This window comes from Helianthus annuus, chromosome 13 (assembly GCF_002127325.2).
Source record: "Helianthus annuus cultivar XRQ/B chromosome 13, HanXRQr2.0-SUNRISE, whole genome shotgun sequence".
In the NCBI taxonomy this organism is placed as follows: domain Eukaryota; kingdom Viridiplantae; phylum Streptophyta; class Magnoliopsida; order Asterales; family Asteraceae; genus Helianthus; species Helianthus annuus.
Window position 1 is genome coordinate 159914180 of NC_035445.2, and position 12001 is coordinate 159926180.

Here is a 12001-nt window from a genome sequence, read left to right on the forward strand (position 1 = left end):
TAATTCTACTAATTACCATTCTGTGATTATGTGTTTTATTAACTGGTTATTTGTTAGATACAGTATGGGTAAACAAAAGCTTTCTGCTATCAACCACAAATTAGATACTGCACCCAAGGAAAAAGGAACTTCCTCAAAATATCCCGTACATATGGACGAGGGAATATTTGTCCGAAAAGCCCAATTTGAAAAGCCACTTTCTCCCGGTAAACGAAACTCGATACTTAGAAAAAGTCAGGTAAAAGGAAAGAAAACCCAATCCAAGAAAGTGAGGTTCAATCCAGAAATCCAGAAAATAGACAATAGTCCACCTTGGGAAGATAAATTAGACGAAAAATGGGCAGATCTTTATATGCTAGCTACCGTAGCAGAAAATGCAAACCTCTAAACCACTAATAAGCATAGTCTAGTAGAAAATTACTACCCAGTAAATAAATAAATCCTAGTGTGTCTCTTTCTTGTTGTCCTTTGTACAAACTAGTATGCAATAAAACTTCAATGTTTATTTGTAAAACTTCGTTCCAAAGTTTTAACTTAGCATTTTTGTGCATTTTGCATATATATGCTATGCAACATGAATGAGATATCGGAAGCATTCCAGAATCTCAACCTCTACCCAGTACCAATTGAAGTCTCCGACGACTTTACTAGTTATATTGATGACATAGAGGAACCCCTGGAATTCCAAGCTCCACCGCTGGAAAAAGCAAAACCTAAAAAGAGAAGAAGATATGTAGGATGGAGGAAAGTACGCAGGAGGAAGCCAGCCACTAGGAGACTTCCCAAAATAGAAAACCCTATAGACAAAGGAAAAGGAATCGAGACCGGGGAGAGTTCTAAACCAGCAGAGATAGAAACTAGAGAAAATTTTAAACAAAAGGGAATAGAGATCGGAGAGAGCTCTAAGCAACCTGAAGAAATCACGTTTCAAGACGAAATAGACCGTCTACTGGCAAACTGTGAGGTCATATGCCCTATCCACAATAATCTGTACCCTTATCCGGCCACAATCCAACTTCCAGTGAATGTGGAACCAGTTATTCCAGACCCTCTAATCCACACTCAACCTTTAGGCGAAATGGAAGAATGGTGGACAAATGACTGGCAATTTCAAACCATGATCAATAGTCCATATACCTTCCTTCCTCAATTTGATCCAGAACCTATCCCCAATCCTCCAATGAGCAACGAAAACTTAGCCGAACTTCGACAGTTCGGAGAAGAGCTGATAGGTACAGGGAATAAGATCAGAGAGATGGGGGAACAACTTTCCTGGAAGTACGACGAAAGGGAGCGTCGTTACTAGAACTGCCGGTTAACAAACAGAATAGTGGAGTCGGGGAAGTATGTAGTAAAATAGAACTCTGTAAAATGGGAAATAAAACATTGTAAGATAAACAGTGTGTATGGATGCCTATATAATCTATAAAACAAAATAGAAGTCGAGAAATCGACAATTTTGGCTATAGATGTGTCATGATAAGATTATATGGTTACGTGCAATTAGTTTGTTAAATTATCAATTACTTGACACTAATAAGTTTATCTCTATAAAAATCATCAGATGGAAAACGCTAATAATGAGCCAGCTAATGAAGAGAATCAATCTGAGCAAAACCAGGAAAACCAGTATATGACTAGACAAGATATTGAAAATATCATTACTCAAGGGATAGCCAATGCTATTCCAACAATCATGGCTACTGCTCGGAAACCTGTTGAATCGCAACAAATCATTCCTAGTAAACATACTCAGGAAGACAATTTTAGCAATAGTGTAAACGGAGGCGGTAATCATGACAATCATGATAATGATCCACAACAAGCCCCACTTCCTAAGAAAATGAAAGCTGCAACGCCTGGTTGCACTTACAAAGAATTTCTTGCTTGCAAACCCGCTGAATTTGCAGGTAATGAAGGGGCAACTGCAACACTGCGTTGGTTAGAGAAAACCGAAGCAGTAATTGCAATAAGCAAATGTGCCGAAGAAGATCAGGTCATGTATGCTTCAAATTTATTTAAAGAATGGGCACTAGAATGGTGGAACACAGTATTACAAGCGAAAGGAAGAAGAATAGCCTATGCTATGAGCTGGGAAGAATTTAAGAATCTTGTAGAAAGAAAATTCTGTCCCGAATATGAAAAAGATCAGATGGCAAATAAATTTCTAAATCATCGTATGACGGGTGTAGATTGTCGCGGTTATTCTTCGACATTCTTTGAATACGCTAGAGTAGTACCAACACTGGCCTCGCCAGAACCGGTACTGTAACACCTCGAATTTTTGTGTCCAATGATGTGTTAACACGTGTCATTTGTTTACACGTGGCATCTATAATAAATAAAGGACTAATTTTGACAAACCTTGAAAGTATATAAATTCGAGGGTTATAAATGTCAACAAGGGTAAATATACTGTATAGTATCCCTAAATAATGCTTAAACCTTCAAACGAATAAATTATAGATCGTACAAAAATAAAACGCGGAAGAAAGTGAGAGATTACAAACTACAGGGGTTAACTGTGTCAACATGTTTAATAATACCTCTGAGTGACCCTTTAACGTTCCAAAGACTTTGTAACAGTATTATACACTCACTAAAATAATATATATGAATTTCGCGAAGTTTCGATATGAAACGAGAAAGTTACGATCGAATTCGTAGAAGAAGGGTTAAAAGCGTCAACAGTGAAAGTTAAGGCTTTCCAATATAATTAATAAATAAACCGGGGACTTAATAATGCGGGTAATTAACACGAGGCCCCTATCGGTAAATAACCGAGGGCCAAACCGCAAAGTTACCCCTTCAAATCCGAAAGGTCAGGCAAATCATTACGAAAGATTTCGTTATTAATGGCCCGATTCTGTAATCATTACAAAAAGATTTAAAAATCCTGAAATCTTAACCTTAGGCGACCCGCGTAAGGTTTAAACATAAGTTGAGGCGGGCCGCGAGCCTCCTCTATTTCGCGTCTGATCTTCTGATCCCAGGCGACCCGCGTAAGAGTTGCATGGAATGTCCATGCGGGTCGCGTACGACGCCCAGATGCAGAATTGTAGTAACTACTTGGCTTTTGGAGCTTTTGAATGATCAAACAACCAACAAATGGGCATGGGCACCCTATGCTCGACCCATAACACTTAGGGGACATCTACCCATCACCCCTGACCTGTTGTAGGTGTTGTAATGATCATACATGCTTGACATTTGCTATAAATAGCACACCTTAGTTCATAACCATTCACACAATCAAAACACACAACAACTGATCATTCTAAGTGCTCCCAAGCCTTCTCTTCTGTTCTATAATCAAGAAGCAACTTCTGTAAGTCGTTCATAACCATTTTGGTTTCACATTTCCATAGTTATAGCGCATAAACGCAACCGTCGTAACTAACGGTTGTCATTGCAATATCTTGCAAATGGTTCAGTCTTATGACGAATCAAAAATGGTTATGAGTTGGTATCTATGTGGGTAATAAACCTCTAAAAGGGTTCCCCCTGATCACCACTCTAACTATGTCAATTATCGAGTCAAACGCGCGGTTAAAAAGTCAACAGAAAGCTATTTTGGCGATTTATGCATAATCTGTAATATATATGTTATGGAACCTGTTTTGATAATCATAAAACATGATAATAGGTATATAAACATGTTTGCGCTCGTTTGAATCGATCATTTACTGTATAGAACCGGTTCGGAGCCGAATGTCGCAAAAGTTTGACTTTTGCTTTGACTTCAGTTCTGACCCGTTTTAGTGAGGTATAAATATACCTTAGGACTCTCTTAGGACCAGGTCACATGTTGGTATACGCCTCTGTGGTCGGTTCATGAGTTATCCGAGTCTTTTACATATTTCCGTCATTTGCCTAAAAGTTGACCGTAACGGCCTTTTAAAATTAAAACGAATATTTCGGACACGTGAACGGACCAAAACCTTGCTTGTTAAATTATAAGCATGTCCTTAAAGTTTCACGTCAATCCGAGGTCTAGAATGAGAGTTATGCTAAAAGGCGCACTTTTAAGAAAGTTTTGTAATTAACGGCGCAATTAGCATAACACCCATCTAACCCAAGTTTTCGTCACCAAAACCTTTACCCACTGTGGTAAAATAATATTTTGGGAATTTTAAAGATTTTTAATAATTTTTACCTTGCTCATAACCTGCGGTTATGGCTACGGTTCGGTAAATACCGAATATGCCCTTTTTGGCCAAAACGGGAGTTCTACAAGGTCTTTTGACCCGATTCCAGTTGCTACTGGTTTTAAATAATAAATAAAGTATTTTAAGCTTTATAAGCTGTTCGGGAAACTCAGATTTCCTGTAGAACTCGAAAATCCCTTTTAAAGTCTTTAAAATGACCGAAAAGCCCCTACGGGGCATAATATAAACTTAAACTCGTTACGGGCATTACGGAAGGTATCCTACTGATACCCAAAATACCTTTAAGGCATATTGACTTAGGAAATAAGCGTACGACTCTTATGGTTAACCGTTTCGCCTATTTGCGCACACGGTACGGCTCATGGAACTAGTTTTCGTGCAATAGCCGATATGGGTCAAATTATATTATTTGAACCCCAAAATCCAGAGTATGAACTATAAACCCATATAAAACAAGTCACTAAACTTGTTGGGTCCAAATCATACTCCATTCTCGGTTTTCGCCTTTTCGTGCGAATTAACCATATCTAAATATCGGAATCAACCGGTTTAAGCTACGGCTAATATAAGGACCGTTGGGATTCTAAGAGGTTAATTAAAACCTTCGTTCCAGATTAGGAGCCCCAGTAAAAGCTATCGGTGACTTGATCTAAATTAAGGATTAATACTTGCAAAGGTAAATACTTTTGACTTATTTCCCCTATACGGGCTTGGGTTACGGTATATTAATACCGCTTGATTGAGCATTATATACTTCCATCGCTTAGGTGGTTAATTGATTAAATATGATCGGCTCATTTAAACAGTTTTGTTGCTTATAAGCCTTTGGGGGGTTTAATGACCGTTGTCCCGGATATCCTCGGCATCATTTTACGAAATGGCCACGACCATCGACATCCCGGTGTAGGCGTACACCCGGTATAAAGTGTCGACATTAAAACTAAAAGACGTAGCCGTTGGTTTTCATACTACGGTTTTACGCAAACGTGGTGTGTCTATAAATCTTTAACCCGGCACGACCCGGGCTACTGAACGCATAAAAGAACATGTAAAACGTTCACAAGATCATTATGAATTTTCCCAAGTTATAAAAGAGTTTGTGCCTTGTGCATTCAAATCAATTTTAATAAACATTTTCAAATGTGTCAGTTGAATGTATTTACCAGTGTAAACTGACGTATTTTCCCCAAAAAGATTAAGTGCAGGTACCTAAACGTAATTGGCTGGTATTAGCTCCCTAGCGTCGGGATAAGCCTCGCAAGCTTGATTGCAGTATCTGATGGAACATTACTTTACCTTATTTTACGATCCACTGTGGATATAATCAACCCTGTAATACGTTTTGATATTACAATCAGAGGTTGAAATTTATATATTTATCTTATGCTTCCGCTGTGCATTATATAATTGTGTGGTTTGACTATATTGTTGCCAACATCGTCACGGTAATCCCCCACCGGGCCCACCGGTGAGACACGTGGAAATCGGGGTGTGACAGGTACTCATTTCCCGTTACATTTGTGGATTAATTAGTGAAATCCGTAACATCGTTAAAGCTGCGAGACCTCGTACTATTGACGATGATGTGGAATTAGCTAATACCCTAACTGATGAACTAATACGCACTAGAGATGAAAATAGGAAGAAGGACTTGGTTCAGAAAATTACCCAAGGAGTTCGTACGGGTAATAATACAAGTTTCAAAAGAAGAGGAGCAGGGCAATCTTCAACCTCGCCGTTCTGCAGAAATTTCAAAAGGAAACATTTTGGAAGATGCAATGTAACTTGTAATTTTTGCAAAGCTGTGGGACATAGTGAAGAAAATTGTAGAAAGAAGACAACGGTCTGTTTCAACTGCGGTGAAACCGGACATTTTAGACCAGAATGTCCTAAGTTAGTTAAACCAACAGACAACAAAGCCAAACCAGCTGAGGGAACTACTAAGAAGAATGCACAAGCATTCCAGCTGACTACTCAAGAAGCCGAACTCATCCCAGATGTGATAGCTGGTACGTTCCTAGTTCACGACGTATTTGCAAAAGTATTATTTGACTCTGGTGCAAACCAAAGTTTTATTAATACTTCATTCTGCCAAGCTCTTAAATTACCCTTAACCACCCTTAGGCAGATTTTTACGGTCGAAACAGCAGAAGGAAATTCTGTTAACATAGATAAAGTTTTGCAAGAAGGAAAAATAGAACTATTTGGCCATAAGTTTTCTGCAGACCTATTACCTATGAAATTAGCCGAATTCGATGTGGTATTAGGAATGGATTGGTTAGTAGCCAACCATGCTCGAATCTTATGTGATAAGAATTCCGTAGAAATACGTACCCCCGCAGGAGAGGTGATTTTAATTACAGAAGATAGACCTCGAAAGCCACTGAAATTCATCTCAGTAATGAAATTGGCTAGTTATTCGAGAAAACAAGAAATGGTGTATATGATTTCCGTAATCATTAACGCTAAAAGTAAGGAACTTCATGACATCCCTGTAGTCTCAGAATACCCAGATGTTTTTCCAGAAGAATTACCCGGGTTACCACCCGATAGAAAGGTAGAGTTTAGAATTCATTTAATTCTGGGTATTACACCAATAGCTAAAGCACCTTATCGATTAGCACCCACCGAAATGCTAGAATTGAAAAAGCAATTAGATGAATTACTAAGCAAAGGATTTATACAACCAAGTTCATCCCCTTGGGGAGCACCAGTATTGTTTGTGAAAAAGAAAGATGGATCGATGCGAATGTGTATTGATTATAGAGAGCTGAATAAAGTTACAATTAAGAATCGATACCCATTACCTAGGATCGACGATCTTTTTGATCAACTCCAAGGCGCTAGGTATTTTTCTAAGATAGACCTAAGATCCGGATATCACCAGCTGAAAGTACAAGAAGAAGATATACCTAAAACTGCTTTCAGAACTAGGTATGGTCATTATGAGTTTACAGTCATGCCCTTTGGACTAACGAATGCCCCAGCAGCATTTATGGACATGATGAATCGAATCTGTAAACCATACTTGGATAAATTTGTGATCGTTTTCATCGACGATATACTTATTTACTCCAAAAATCAGGAGGAACATTGTGAACACTTACATGCACTCTTAACTTTGTTAAGAAAAGAAAAGCTTTATGCCAAATTCTCGAAATGTGAACTCTGGCTACAAGAAGTGCAATTCTTAGGTCATGTGGTAAATCACGAAGGTATCCATGTAGATCCTGCTAAAATAGAAGCAATCACTAAATGGAAGGTCCCACAAACAGCTATGGAAATTAGAAGTTTTCTAGGCTTAGTTGGATACTACAAACGATTTATTAAGGATTTCTCTAAGATAGCTGTACCCCTGACCAAGTTGACCTGTAAAACCGTTAAGTTTGAGTGGGGATTTAGACAAGAAGAAGCTTTTAAGATATTAAAGCAAAGATTGACAAATGCTCCAATTTTAGCTTTACCCGAAGGAACAGAAGATTTTGAAGTATATTGTGATGCTTCAAAATTAGAATTCGGATGTGTATTGATGCAACGCAAGAAGGTAATTGCGTATGCCTCTAGGCAATTGAAAAAGCACGAAGAAAATTATACGACTCATGACTTAGAATTAGGAGCCATAATTTTTGCCCTTAAGATCTGAAGACATTATCTGTATGGAAGTAAGTTTACTGTTTATACAGATCATAAAAGTTTAAGGTACATATTTGGACAAAAAGAGTTAAACATGAGACAAAGGAGGTGGATAGAAATCCTAAGCGATTACGACTGTGATATTCAATATCATGAAGGAAAAGTGAACGTCGTCGCAGATGCCCTAAGTCGTAAGTATCATGAGAAGCAAAAGCGAGTATGTGCTCTTAGATAAAATCTACAAGTAGATTTAATGGAGCAATTGAAGAAAATTCAGGAAACAGCAATCAAGGATGATGCTGAAGGAATGAAAGGTTACATAAAAGAATTGGAACAAGGAAATGATGGAATTTGGAAATTTCACAAGAAACGAATTTGGGTACCTAAACAAGGAGAATTAAGAAATAAGATTTTAGAAGAAGCTCATAAATCTAGGTATACTGTACATCCAGGAAATAATAAGATGTACCAAGATTTAAGGAATAATTTCTGGTGGATAGGAATGAAAAAGGATATAGTCGAATACGTATCTAAGTATCTAACATGTTCACAAGTTAAGGCCGAACATCAGAAACCTTCAGGACTACTACAACAATTGGAAATGCCTGTATGGAAATGGGAACTCATAACAATGGATTTTGTTACTAAGTTACCTAAAACCAGAAAAGGTAATGATGCGATTTGGGTAATTGTGGACCGATTAACCAAATCAGCTCATTTCCTACCAATGAAAGAAACCTTTAGCATGGAAAGGTTGGCCAAGTTATACGTAGACGAAGTAGTATCCTTACATGGAATTCCACTCTCCATTGTATCGGACAGGGATAGTCGTTTTACTTCCTATTTCTGGACTAGTTTCCAGAAAGCAATGGGAACTCGACTAAATCTGAGTACTGCATATCATCCACAGACAGACGGACAAAGTGAAAGGACGATACAAACTTTGGAAGACATGCTCCGAGCATGTGTGATAGATTTTGGTGGAAATTGGGATAGCCACCTACCTTTAATTGAATTCTCCTATAACAATAGTTATCATTCCAGCATTGAAACTGCTCCATTCGAGGCGCTGTATGGACGCAAGTGTAGAACTCCAGTTTGTTGGGCAGAGATAGGAGAAAGTCAATTATCAGGTCCAGAAATCGTACAAGAAACTACTAACAAGATAACTCAGATCAAGGAAAGACTGAAAGCGGCTCGAGATCATCAGAAGAGCTATGCAGACAATCGCCGCAAGCCGTTAGAATTTCAAGTCGGAGATAAAGTACTCTTGAAAGTTTCTCCTTGGAAAGGAGTAGTACGATTCGGTAAGAAGGGAAAATTGAGTCCAAGATATATAGGACCATTTCCAGTAATCCAACGAATAGGACCAGTTGCTTATCGTCTACAACTACCAGAAGAATTAGCTGGAGTACATGATGTATTTCATGTATCCAATCTCAAGAAATGTTTATCAGACGAATCCCTGGTAGTACATCTTCAAGATGTAGAAGTAAACGAAAAGCTGAAATTCGTAGAAAAACCACTACAGATCGAAGATTGAAAAGTCAAGTTTCTCAAACACAAACGACTAGTGCTGGTCAAGGTCAAATGGAATTCAAAGAGAGGACCAGAATACACTTGGGAACTAGAATCAGAAATGAAGCACAAATATCCTCATTTATTCCAGTAAATCTCGAGGACGAGATTTTTCTTAAGGTGGGAAGGATGTAACAACTCTCACTAAAATCAATAATTAGGATGGTAATTGTCTATTAAGGAAACTCTAATTGAGACACCCAAGTAATTCTGCGTAAACCCTAAAATTTCCAGAACAATCGGAATCAGGATCAGGGCCCCTAAAACTCAGGGGGGGGGGGGGGATAAACCCTAGTGACGATTATCTAAAATAACTCGTTGTCAAAATTAGAAATTTAAAAACTGTAAAGTCAGCAAGCCTAGTCCCGAACCTAGCCACCCTATAACTAGACTGCTTCCCTTACGGACCGTAAGGGAAAAAGGCTTACGGTCCGTAAGCGAGGTCCAAAAATTAGTATAAATAGCAAACTTCGGGACTTGAATTATGTCTTTGGAACGACGTCAATTCTCACTGTGTACGTCGAGTTATAAGCAGAAACAGTTCAATTAACACACACGATTCACAAATCGCTGCCGCAATCAGGGTAATAACTCGATCGCTATTACGATTCAACGTCCGATCGATTATAACTATCCAACGATTGTTTAAGTGCTGCTCAAATTGAGCTTATACTTTGTTATTTGTCGTGATTTTGACTTGAATATTTGAGTGTTGTTCGAATTCGGACTATGCTCTGTTATTCATTGTGAATCCGTTGAAATGTTAAGTATTGCACCGTACTAATCGTTGTGAAGGTTTAATCTCGTGAATTGTCGTAACTGCTGTATTAGTTACTAACCCATTTGTGTGTGCATTGTTGTTAAATTAGGTTAATCAAAGCTAATCAGTAGGCTTATACTCTGCTCGTTAAAACTGCAATGTGAGTCATTCTCTTTTTATCAACTGTTTTACAAAACTCCAAGTTATTTTCAAAGTTATAATTACAGGGATTAAGTCTTTGTAATCACCAAATTACAGCCGGTATGTGGGGTTTTGTATACATTACTTGATAATCTTCACCATTTGACAACGAGTTAGCCAAGGGGTGATATGACCATAGTCACAAACACCATTGGACAATAAGGGCCAATGGGTCGAGTGACAAATACTGTGGGTAGTTGGTTTGATATCAGAAACATTGTAATCGCTCTTAATACTGTAAATTATAAAAAATGTGTCGTTTTCAGTAAAATGAATGATTCACTCAGTATTTCCCCGCTGACAAAACCTTTTTCAAACATGTTTCAGGTGATCTATTGTAATCCAAGAAAAGTGCCGTGAAGCACTACAAGCTTAGAGAAGTGGCTCAATGTGAATAAATAAAGAAACATGTTTTGAGAAATAAAAATTTCCTTATGAAATCATCTTATTGTAAATTATGGGATTTTATCCCTAAACTTTATGTAATATATTAAACGGGTGTTTTTTTTTGTATTAAAAGATCCTGTATTAAAAGATTTCCGCTGTCGTCTAAATTAGATACCACGGGATTCCTGCCTCGCGGCTCTTGAACCGGGTCAAACCGGGGACGAGGGTCGTGACATCTCAAGCAGGTGATGGTGCAGTAGTTATAGCGGTATCGTCATCTAAGTCAGTAGTAAAAAGCTGTGATCCGGCCGTCTGTAAGGCTGCAGATGTCACAGACTCAAAGGAGCCTGAAATCGAATGTAAAATGGAAGTAGAGGATACTTCAATGGCAGGAATCTCAGGAAGTAGAATAGCAATGACATCCTCAGCTATCTCTCCATCACCCTGGGTGTCATTAGTAGGATCATCAACAAACAAATCAACGTCATCATCAAACAAATCGTCAAAAAGGCAGATCCCCAGGAGGGATGACCATGAGAGGTACGACGTCGAGGATCGCAGTCATGATAGGCTCACCATCGGAATGACCAGTGATGGGGGGGGTTATGGATCGAAACGAGAGTGACAAAGGATCCTCATCAGGGGAGCCATCAGCAAGGGTAATTCATCACCAAAATCTGGTAGCGCGAATGGTTGGAAGCCGTCCTCATCCTTGGATAGCATGTCAGGATCACTCTCAGTGTCTGATATATATATCTCCGGCGCAGGTGCAATCTCATTATCTGTGGCGGTGGCCATAGGGTCGTCAATGTCTGATTCCTCACTCTTGGAAGAAGGTGACATGTGTGCCGGTACATAATAATCATAACATGTATATTCATAGTAATCACCAACACTTAGTATATTGCAAACAAGGACAATTCATCATGTAATTACGTATTCACATTATTCTTCATGAAACATTCTATCCTTCCTAGTCTCTCAGACTAAACTTCCCAGTCTCTTAGACTGAACTCCCTAGTCTCTCAGACTATACTTCCCAGTCTCTTAGACTGAACTCCCTAGTCTCTCAGACTACACTTCCCAGTCTCTTAGACTGAACTCCCTAGTCTCTCAGACTACACTTCCCAGTCTCTTAGACTGAATTATAAGCATAAACTTTGAAATGTGTTTCGTGTCTTTTGTTTGTAAAAATGTTTATTTCCTGGATCTGGGCGTTTCGTGTATGCAATGAAAACATGTTCGTGAAAACATTTTCGTGAAAGCCCTAATG